Genomic DNA, 11958 nt, shown 5'->3' with positions numbered 1-11958 from the left:
AGAAAAACTAATCAGCGGGGCATGAATTCAAATAGAAAACCGATAACTTCAGAGTCCAAGTATAAAACAACGGGGTCATAATATCTTAGTATGATTTGAGTCTCCACTAGAATCTACCGACGACCAAGCAATGTCATCAATGACTAAAACTGCATGCAAACTATCACTAACTGTTCCTTGGTTTCTTCGTATTTTGTTAGTGTTTAGAGAAAATATTTTCTTCGAGGTAAGAAACATGCAATGATTATGGCGATGAACCTATTACATTATAAGTTACGATATGTAGGCGGAATTACGTTTCTTGCTTGGTTTCTAATTCGTCAAGTGACTCAAAACTAATTAAAACCAATTGAAGGCAACGTTTGAAGTCTTAAAAATCATATTTTGTGAATAGAAAAAAAGAGAGAAGAAAGTTTCAAATATGAAAAACGTGTCTCTCAGAATGCAGTTGCCACGGACATTAAAACTTCCAAGTACAAGGAAATGTCGCAACAAATTTTCATGATAAATGGGAGATAAATTGGTGAAGTATACCAGGCTTGACTTGAACGGTCAAGTTAAGGCGGTTTCCCTGTCCTGCTTGCGTTTAATTAAGTTTAAAACTAAGAAATCAAAGACCACTCTGAATATATACTGTTTGAAATTTTAATTTTAATTTTAATTTCATTTAAGTCTAACGACTATTAATTCACGTCTAGCTAGTGGCTAGAAAAAAATCATTATTTCAAAACGACTCTAGAAAATAAGATGAAAATAAAAAAATAAAATAAAATAAAAACTTGCTGAGCCAAATATGTAGACTCAAAACTGAACAAAACAAAGGGTATGAAACTTTTGTTGGACCGTCCATGGATGACATGACCCGCTGAATTTGCGAAAGTACCGAGAGTCTTGGGGCCTTCAACGGCTATTTTTTCTTCGATGCGCAACTTGTCATGATCCTACTGATACTGCTGATACTTATTATGATTACTACAAGTTCAAAGGTGTTCACATGCATACCTTAATTGTAGACATGTTTGGATTTACTGGCCCTGGGAATTAAAAATGGTCTCCCTGTTATAGTTAAGACAAAATGTCAGACACACCTACTGGGACGGTCTGATAAGTGCATGACAATCAGGCAATGGAAACAATGGGAAAAGAGAAGTCTTTCGAAATCTACTTATGACTTAAACTTTCGTGGAGGTTTCAACCAAGGTCAGCAAGACGAAACATGACTTTGGTAAGAACAATCGTTAAATAACTAGAGAAACTAGATAAGACATACAACAAAACTAAGTACAAGAAAAGATACTTATGGGTTGGCATTGCTTGTTTGACAGCCATGGATAATTACAAGAAAAACTCAAGACAAACTAAAATTAATACTTTGTTAATCATTTCATTGTTGTAGCTTTACGACACTTTAAATAGTAATTAGAAAAAGAATATTTATTTTTGAGGGGTGTAGTGATGGCGCGGTTGTGAGAGTGCTCGCTTCCCACCAATGTGGCCTTTGTTCGATTCCGGCCCAGTGCCATATGTGGGTTAAGTTTGTTGTTGGTTCTCGCCTTACTCCGGCCCTACACAAAAATCAACACTCCAAATTCCAATTCGAACAGAATAGAAGGACCGCATGAAAACCAGCTGCTGAGGTTGATGTGGCTTCCTCTCTAAATATAGTAATTTATTTAGTTTTTCTTGTTCCTGGGATAGGGAGTTTAGTCAAGTAACAGATTTTCTCCGTTAACGTTAAACGACGTCCTCGCCGATTGCCATACGCCTTTCTCCAAAATATTGAACGTTGATATAGGTCCTCTAAAAATAAAGAAGAATAATGAAATAAAATCAGTGGAGAACTAAGCACTCTCGTTATCCAACAATTGTAATCGAAAGCTACATTTACAATGACGACGCAAATGCTTTGTAATCTCAGGTCGGGGGGACGAGAGAATATTTTAAAAGCTGTCATTACAAAGCTAACATGCTTTAGATGGTTTAATGTTACCATTTAATAAAATAAGTCCTTGTAAGTTCTGAAGTGCTCATCCTCTTTGACTTCCTTATGTTTGCAAAACATTTTTCTTTGAATGAAAACAACCAATAAATGGCGGGGAAAATGGAAGAGGATCGTGGGAGGGCTGGGGTATAGGAATAAATGGTAAGTGGCACTACCATAAGGACTATCTATTTTTTTTCTTTTGATATCTGCAACTTAAGAGGCTGTCTCTGTAAAATCCGACCACTTATTTTCTTCGAAAATTCGATTTTTCTCATAAGCTGGGATTTCGAAGCCCTTACCTAATCAATCACTAAATTGAGTTCCCAATCTTCCCGTGAGTATCTCGGGAATCATGATGATGTGATATCTCGGGAATCATCATGATGTGATTGGGAACTAAAACAACTGTTGTAAACACAAAATGGCCTTGGCATTTATCAATCCTTCCTTGGATCCCCGGATCACCTTTTACTGCTCATAGATGTATATGTGCCGAGAGTTGTCCAAAAGAGTGCTTCTACAAACCTTATGAGAGGACTCTACATGATTGAACCGGCTTCGAGGAAAGCAATGGTCAGTAATACAAAGTACATCGAAGTATGTGGCCGTCACGATCGAAACAGATGAGGAACGTATAAATGTACCTTGTATACAAACCTACCGCTGGAAGGAAAAGCTGGCAGTTTTAAATGCTACCTAGGTTTCAAGGATCGCTACAAAGGACCAAAACTTTAATCTTGAAGCCAGGTAAGAGATTTATGTGAATTTATCGGAGCACTTTACGAAGGCGAGTATGTTAGTTACTCACTGGAATATTTTCAAAATTTCCTGAACTTTAAGCGGTCGTTAGTTTTGAAAACCTAGTGGGCAGACAAATTTTACTATTGCTTTAAATTAAGGGCCATTTATACTTTCTATTCATTTAGTTCAGCAGTTTCAAACAGGTGCCATATTTTTAAAACGCGCCTTCAAAGTAGAGCTATTTTCGTGTTTGGTTCAAAACTCGATTTAACTGGTAGAAAATCTTCTTTTAACCGTTGAAGGGACAACACTGAATTACGATTGCAACATAGCTAAAAAAAAAAAACTGCTATGATATATCTATATTTGAAAAAAAGAATTGGGACTTTTGAGCGAATATTATTTTTTTAGAGCGCCGGCAATATGTGCTATTTCTCCAGTTTCGGCAGGCATGCAACTTGTGTCGAGCGGACCGAACTTCAATCAATCCTAGAAAAGTTCAGTTAGAATTTTTAATCAAATAAAACTCAATTTAGTGATTGACTGGGTAAGGACTTCGAAATCCCAGCTTATGAGAAAAATCGAATTTTCGAAGTAAAATCAGTGACTATAAAATGTTTAAGCAAGCAACCGGAACGATTATCCTGCTGGTATACGTTGGATCAGTAGTGATCTAATCGGCTTTACATATAAAATGAAGAATACAAAAGCAAAAACCGACACAACGTAGAATGATTTTTTGAAGGTGTACTATATTTCGGCTGGCCAAACCAGCCTTCTTCAGGTACTATGGAAGATTTTACATTAGTGCGTGTTTTTATGTAGCCGACATTTACGTAATACCGGAAATACGCAAAAGTAATTGATACTGTAAACTGAAGATAAGCATACGGTAAAATCAGTGGTCTGTTTTTACAGAGACGGCCTCTTAAATGGGTGTCGATGGTTGCTTCCATTTCAGGAAGATGTCATAAAATTTTATTGTTCCTGAACGTTTTTCGCAATTAGCATTGTTCATTTCTCATTAGCCTTTACATATGTTAGCCCAATATCAAGGTTTTCTATTTTCATGGTCCTGGTCACGGTCCTGGTCACGGTCATGGTCTTCCCCGATTCGTCCTCGTCCACGTCCTCATCCTCGTGGTCGTCATCGTCATCGTCATTGTCATGGTCATGGTCATCGTCACTGTCGTCGTTTTCGTCATCGTCATCTTCATTGTTATTGCTTTCGTTATTAGCAGTTTTCTCACCGCTTTGGTGTGCAATATCTCGTGAAGCCTCAAATGAAGTTCTTTGAATGTGGGGCGATCCTCTGGGAAATTCTTCCAACAAAGCGACATCACCCTATACCTAAAAACGTTTGATAAAGTATAAGTATAAAAATTATAGATACATGTAAAGATAGACATTAAAAGAAACAAAAGGCTTGGTAAAAAACACTAAACGTTTCAAACCAATTGGCGCATACTGTAAGATCACGCTAGTTATGAACCTAACGGCAATTGTTTTAATCTTTACTCAGTTGTTAGACCGCAAACAGAAAATCTGCTTGGCTTTCAAAATAGCTAGAGAATATTTTAATAAGACGATTTGCCAACGACAACTGCGCTTAGAATCGATCTCTGATTCTGTATCGCGATATTGTTAGAGGCGCTCCTTTTAGGTCAACAGAGACACTTAAAGACGTAAAGATATTGTTTTAATGTATTCACAACTACAGCTTACAGTTCTTCAGAGCATTGGGGAGGTTTTTCCAGTCGCACTCCGCCTTTGAGCTTGGTGTAAAGCTCAACAAGTCCTTTGACTCCTTTGTATGGTAGTTGACCTATATTATACAAGCAATACAATTGTCCCTTTGTTTAGCTCTTCGTACGTCAACCTTCTAAAAATGTTTCCTCGGTGATTTTACGACACAACGTTAGTTAATTCTATCTCAGGAATCCCTGCTCCACTGACGAAATCAAGCGTTTTGTTACGTTAGACTCTCCGCCAGGGACAGACAACGAAAGTTATCAATCAAGTAAAAGGCGCCGTAGATAGCGAGGGAAGGCGTCTGAAGAAGATATTGGCGCTCCTGTGCGCGATTTCCGCTATAATGCTGTATGCAACCAAAAACGACACCAATTTTACAGATTCTTAAGCATATATAGCCGTGTGTCCGACCTGCCTTAGAGCATAGACGTTGTTGCCAAACACTAGAAGGCCGCGTTCGAAAGGGCAGATTGACTGTTACCTTTCACTTTGATACAGTGGCATCCCTTGCCCTAAACCTATTAGTTTTAATTTACTAGCCAGCTTTTACTCAGTATATTTAACAAAAGAATGGCACGTTATAACAATATGGAGCTTATAACTGTTTTGTTTTTTGTTTTATTTTTTCCTTTGGCCTTGTCGTAAGACTACAATGGGCGACAAAAGTAGTTGAGAAACTTTTAGAAAATGACGCTTTTCGATTTTTAACCACTTATTCTATTTTATTTGCATCTAGCCTTAATTTTCTGATACCCTCAGCCCCCCAATTCTACGCTGTGTAGGCGCTGTGGTCTGCGCAGTGTAAGAAATAGACAAATCAACATCTTCTTTGGGGGGGGGGGGGGAAGGGAAAAATGTTTCCAGGACGCTCGATAATCGAATTTCACTGCCGAGTGTCTCAACAATTTTGTCGTCTGTTGTATGTCTGGGCTCCACATTGTTATAGCTGTTTTTCGTGGAACTTAGAAATAGTCTTACGACAGGGCAAAGAAAAACAATTTATGCTATAATACCTGTGAAAGTGCACCTGGTCCTAAAGAACTACAGGTAGTCCAGGGCACAGTTCCTCACTACGGATATACCAAGGTCAATAAAATTAAAACTTTATTTTACTCAGACTTACCAAGGGTTACTATTTCCCAAAGCAGGACACCAAAAGACCACCTGGAATCGTGAAATTAAACCTTGTTTTGATTACATTAAAATTTTTACTGCACGCAGATAATGAGTTACTTGAGTCAGAAAAGCAAAACAAATTGGGGTCACTGACTTTGTTTCAGAGATAAACCGTGTGAAAAACTGCCCTGATTTTGAAAAATCGGCAAACGTAATTCAGCATGGTCTACAAGAGTTTATAATTAAAAATATCGAAGGTGAGTCAAGTCATATTTGGAGAAGTGGGTCTGATGCGTAGATAGTTCCAAATGTTGCCAACGTTTTCATGAAGCTTGACCCTTCAAGAGGCATTTGAAACTGTCGCACAGATAAACGAAGAGCAAAAAAGAACGGAATTGGATGGTGCATTTTGCAAAAACTTCAAACTTCTAATCGATAGATTTTCTTAATTTTTTTCGCTAAACGTAGAAAATCGGTAGAGTTAATGGTCTATAAAAAGAAACATAGGGGTCACCGAACGTCCAAGATCGTTAAATCCAAGCAAAGCTCTAGAATGGCCATCTGCTCTAGAAGAATCATTGTTCATTTTATTACTTAGCGCGCGCTCGCGATGCATGACACATACGCGCACAGTAAGGATGCGCAGAAACAATTGGTGCGAACGTCCTTAAATCGAATATTACTCACACGTCAGACTTTGTAGTAAAGCGTCCTCGTAAGGCTTCGGTTGACATCCAGAGCCATGGAATTTTTCCCTTGTTGAGGCAAAATACAGTTGCTGTCAATCTGATCACACCATATCAAATGCATGGTAAGTAATTTTGAAAGTATTTTTTTCAGCCACTGTCGACTCAGAAAACTTGGTCTTACTTAAGAAATTGTGGACACTACGCCAGATAAAATTTTACTGTTGTAGCTGGGTATATTTATGCAATAAATATTTTTTTACTCATTTATTTCTAGTACAGAAGCGATCAGAAGTAATCTAAAAATACGATGTAACAATTAACATGCTGTACATTACATGTTACATTACATTGGGAAGGCGCGGATCGAGCTGTCCGGGTTCGAGCCCTCGCCGGGGACAATGCGTTGTGTTATTGGACAAGACAGTCTACTCTCACATTGCATCTTTCCACCCAGGTGCATAAATGGCTACCGGCGAACTTAATGCTGGGGGTAACCATGCGATGGACTAGTAGCCCATCCAGGGGCGGGGGAGAAGAAATACTCCTATATATTCGCTTCATGCTACAGAAACCAGGATAAGCTCCGGTCTGATGGGCTATTTGGATCGTATGCAGACTTTATCTTTTACCTTGCGTCACACGATTACTGTAAAGTATTTTTCTCCTTAATCAAGTTAACCCAAAGCAATTAAAATATTCATTCATAAGTCAAGATAGTACCCTTACAACAATGGGCCCACTCGTATATCATACTTCAGATCACCTGGCCGAGGGGGGTGGGGGGAGGGAATTACCTTACATGGGGTATATAAGTCAGTGTGTGGCCCTAAGGGAATGGAGTTTGAGAAGTTTTGGTCTGACAAAAGAGATAAAAAAAAAAAAAAAAAAGCTACGGAAAATCACAGATTTTAGTCTGAACCAGGCCACAGGTTTCACGGTTGAAGGCGCTCTCTCTGATCCAAAATCCCCTCCTGCGCCATCTGGTGGCAACAGACAGGGAATTCTGTGGTTTGATTGTTTATTCGTTTTTCTGTTTCTGTTTTTGTTTGTTTCATTCTCGAGTTACAGTCTTGGCTCCAAAATTGTAACCAATATCAGCGAAAAGCCGAAGGTATCGAGTTAAAAGCATTTAGATTGTACCTCAGTGGTTTTAATGTACTCGCCATCTTTTGAGATATCTCGTGCCATTCCAAAATCTGCTACCTTCGCAATTAGTTTCTTCCCCACAAGAATATTCCGAGCAGCTAGGTCTCGATGAACACACTTCAAAATATAAGAAAAATAATACTTATTATACTAAAAAAATGTGGGTTACCGAAATATTTAAAAAAGAGGGACAAAAAAACAAAAAAACAAAACAAAACAAAACAAAAGAAGAAGAAAAAAAGCAAGAAAGAGCGTCATTCCTCTCAGAACTGTCATTACATAAATTCTGTCATACATTTGAAAAATAAGCGTAATGAAATTGTCCTTCTCGGTCATTTTAAGCTAAGTCCACTAGTTTCACGAATGCATAAGGTATAAAGATCCCATAAACTTTTAAATTTTAATTATGCTGCAGTAAATTTCAGACAGTTTAAAATGCTTTACATTTGTAACTAAACATAGCATTTTTGATAGCTTTAAATTTATTGCTAGTCCAATTTGTAGATTATGGTCAAAGTTAGCCTTTCTCAATACGTGTTTACGTGACGTCATCAAATTCTCAAATCCAAAACTAAAGAGCCCCTAAAGGTTTTATCCTCATCAGGCATAGGAGGAACTAAATTTACATCTGAAAACTTTCCAGCTCGACAGCGTCCTTCGTTTGGAAACCAGCGCAATTTGAATTTCGGAGTTATGACGGTTCGTGATATGAAGCTGCGATCACGTTCGTCGAAAAATTTACACATATCTCGTGATTTTTAGCCATTTTAGAAATTAAGGTAGTAGGAAAAGTGCTTGTGTAAATGTTTTCTGGTTCGTTTCAGATAATCAGTTGCCTAGATAGCCAAAGTAAGTTCCAGATGCTTACACAATTTTCCAGGCGCGATATTGGAAGACTAAGGAGGTCGAAATGAACTGAACCTCTGTTCGTATTAAGAATATATGAATAAATCAGCTCTGAAGTCAAAAGGTTTGAGATTTTGCTACGTCTTTTCGGTTGCGAAAACTTTTCGGGACCTTCAAGGAACAGGCTGCAGAAGTGAAATTTTCCCCTCTTAGCAACCTGCGCTAGCGCGTGCACGAGTCGATTAATGGACCTTTAAAAGCATCAGAATTATAATCTGCTTAATAAATTAGAGTGTGACTTGCCAGTTTACTTTCCAAATGCTGCATTACATTGGCGATATCTGAAGCAATTCGCAGCAATTCCCTTTCCGTCAGTCTGGACCATATGTTAGCATACGGAAGTTACTCTTGTTCTGTGCATCTTCGAACCCGACTCTAGCGCAGTAACTTATCAAGACTTAACAGCAACGTATAATGGTTCTAATAGCAAACAAAAAACGTTAAGTTTTGCAACAATGTTAATTTTAAACCACTTTCTGTTTTTTTATAGATATACCTGATTTAATTAGAGAACTCACGGTAGATACACGTGGTAGTTGAAGTCTAAACAGCTACAAGTAGATATCTCAGTTATAAATTCCAGGCCACAGAATGTATGATAGGTGGAATGATATGACATCATGTTAAAAATGCCCTCATCAAATTTAAATCCCATCTTGAAGTTGAGTAAACAGTGACAAAAACATCTCTTGATTGTAAACTGCCGTGAATTCAAAATAACAAAACAGATGTCATTAAACTAATGTTTTATCAACCCGAAATTGCTTCTTTATCGAGACAACTAATTAGTAGTCTCTCCCTTTGGTATTTAGCGTATTCACTCGAACAAGTGCCGACCTTGGTCAAGCCATCTGACGACCTCGAAAATGATATTAATAAGCGTAAGGCCGCTTTTCCAATTAAATACAGCAGTCCAAACAATTCTTGGTCGTACCTTCAAATGTGCATGCTCCAACCAGGCTGACGATATTTGGATGGCATCCAACCCAGATAAGCGTCTCCATTTCACCGATGAGTGCCAGTCGATCCGCTTGGTTATTACTATCTGCAAGAATTTAAATTCTGCCTAGATAGAATCAGTGTGTACATGTTATCTGCACGATATGAAATTTTGTATATACAACAATACGGTGTGTCTCGCCAATACATCTTACAAGAACAAGAAATGGACAATTTCTGGCCCGTTTTTCGCTCATACTGATCTCCTTTGCAGCTGCATTGCTCTTAGCATGAATCAACACAACATCCGCAGGGTGGATATTTTGCGCATGTATATAGGCTTCCAAGTTGGTGCCAAAACCGACTCGCCGAGTCCGGCGACTCAATTTCTGAGTGTCGCCATGTAGATGATAGTTGAGAATCTGCCGGAACAGAACATAAATTATTAGTGTTCCTCCTAAATCTTGAGTTGAGTATTAGAGGAGGTCAAAGCAACTTTAGCATTGTCTTTACTTTTGTTAGCTACGGAGAATGAGGCTTTTATCGTGTCGCATTGGCAATGGCATTGCGGACGTATGTATCGTTTGCAGGGCAACTGAAAGACAGTGAGATTTGACACATCAGTATAAATTAAGGAAAAAAAAAAAGAATGAAACGACTGTTGAATTTATCCATTTACGTTTCAAGTGTTAAACTCAGCCTATATAAAAAATAAACACAAATAAACACAAACCTCTCACAGTCTTGACGGCAACTGGCAATTTGCAACCGTCTCGCCTCAAATAGAAACCTTTGTATACAATACCAAACTCTCCTCTGCCAAGTTTTTCTCTCGTTATCTCCAGTTTTTCTCGAGGAATTTGCCAGTTCCTGTCAATTTCCTTCTCTCTCAAGTACGTTTCATTATCAACGACCTTGTGATCATCTTCGACGGACTGGCTAGATTCTTGGAATCCTGGGACACTTTGCTCGTCCATCAGATGGGCCAATGCATCTCCTCTGTTGTCCAAAATCGGAAACCCTTCTTGACCTTCTGCTTTCTATGAAATAAAATATAGCGGCGAAGTACATTGTACTTCGTTCAGGTACTTTTGACCTTTTGTCCTTTTGTTCAGGTACTTTTGTCCACCCTTCCAATCAATCTAACGCCTCTTGATATGCAAAGGTCTTGTTAAACTCATATGTCTATATCACTATGATGCCGCTTTGTTAGATTCTATTCCACCATGACGACAACTACTTGTTCCGTATTTACCCGTAATCCCTCATCTTTGATAGGATTTAATTAGTTTCTGTACTCTGATATCAGTATTAAAATTACACTAGTCCAACTTTTCGATAATTCTGACATCATTTTCAAGCAATTGGTTTCCTTGTTTTTGGTGGGGCGGGGGGGATTTCTAAAAGGTACTCTGGAGTATATGTTTCCCAATTGAGGTTACAGCTTAGGCTATACACTGCCATTGCAAATATCCAGTAAAGCAATCAAATAACATGCGGATGCTATAGTTCACTTCGAATTGGGGTCATGGCCTGGGCTGACAGTAAGGACTCGGGCGCTTATGGGATTGCTTCGGTCCCACTGGACGAAAAAAAAAAAAAATAGATTTGCTCAAATTTGGTATGCATCGCTAATTTTAGTGAGCTATTGGTTGCAGATCACTCGTCTCACCTCAGGATCAGGCTTGCTGTTTTGTTGTTTACACCAGAACTTTCTCATAAAGAAAAAAATTGTCGCGAAGACTATTACGGCGACCACTGAACCACTGAGGCTGAAGTTATTTCCACAGAAAACCCAGTGGGTCTGTGATTCGGTGCATCATTTCCTACCGAAATTAAAACAAGCCGCATGTCAGGTTGCCATTACCTTACGAGATAATCTAGACCTAAATAAGAGACAGCGTATGTTACCTTTTTTTATCAATTATCATTTATGATTATGATGATGATGATGATGATGATTATTATTATTATTAGATCACATTGGATTACCACAGAGCAGTGTCTCGCAAGGAGGGAAGTACCAAATTCACGAAGATGATTGACTAAAACCAATATTGACCGCGGTCTAGATTTCTCATCAAAACCGACTGCTCTACCCTTTTACAATCTCCTCGGGAACATTGAAGGTCTCGGGGCAACAAAACTCAGTGTTTCCCTTGGGACCAGTAATTAAGTACTTATATGCTATAGTAATAAATATATGTGCTCAGCAGATCCAGAAAACAAATGGCGTAGCCTAGTGAATGCCACCATATTCGGACTTACGGAAATTATTCTTTCGTAAATCTGCATCTAAAACGATCCTTACCCTCACGCGGAAATGTGCTTACTGTTGGTATCGCAGCCACCTTCGATGTTACCGTCAGCGTTCCCGCTTCTGATTGTGTCCTTCCTGCTAGATTCGTTGCTTCACAATGGTACATGCCAGATTGTTGTTCTTTCGTAACCGAACAAAAGACCAAGTATAAGACGCTTCCGTTCTGAATCAGGTAAGGATTTAAGAGGACTGAGTTGTCCTTCAACCAGGTAATCTCTGGACGCGGGGAGCCAGTTGCTGCACACTTAAAGGTAGCGTTACTTCCTTCTTCTACAGCGACGTCTTTAGGATGTGTTAAAAATACCGGCTTCCAGATAACTGTTGTAAAGAACGTTACTTACTTAATATACTACATATTTCCCGCT

At 38.6% G+C, this 11958-nt stretch overlaps 1 long non-coding RNA gene and 1 pseudogene across 2 annotated transcripts; both read right to left on the bottom strand.

Moving 5' to 3' along the window:
* Positions 1–1429: 1429 nt before the first annotated feature.
* On the bottom strand, positions 1430–11074 carry LOC145491174 (fibroblast growth factor receptor 2-like; annotated as a pseudogene). Its single transcript, XR_014049781.1, has 10 exons — positions 10946–11074; positions 10007–10313; positions 9269–9379; positions 8578–8754; positions 7423–7545; positions 6281–6348; positions 5601–5641; positions 4451–4550; positions 3976–4075; positions 1430–1800 (listed from the first exon to the last, which is right to left on the bottom strand). The product of XR_014049781.1 is annotated as a fibroblast growth factor receptor 2-like (transcript).
* On the bottom strand, positions 11020–11773 carry LOC145491166 (uncharacterized). The gene is made up of 2 exons (XR_014049777.1): positions 11585–11773; positions 11020–11099 (listed from the first exon to the last, which is right to left on the bottom strand). It is a non-coding gene; the product is annotated as an uncharacterized LOC145491166 (long non-coding RNA).
* Between the last annotated feature and the right edge of the window lie 185 nt (positions 11774–11958).

The sequence above is a fragment of the Orbicella franksi genome, chromosome 6 (genome assembly GCF_964199315.1).
Source record: "Orbicella franksi chromosome 6, jaOrbFran1.1, whole genome shotgun sequence".
Taxonomy (NCBI): Eukaryota; Metazoa; Cnidaria; class Anthozoa; order Scleractinia; family Merulinidae; genus Orbicella; species Orbicella franksi.
This window is presented reverse-complemented; position numbering and strand designations above follow the sequence as displayed.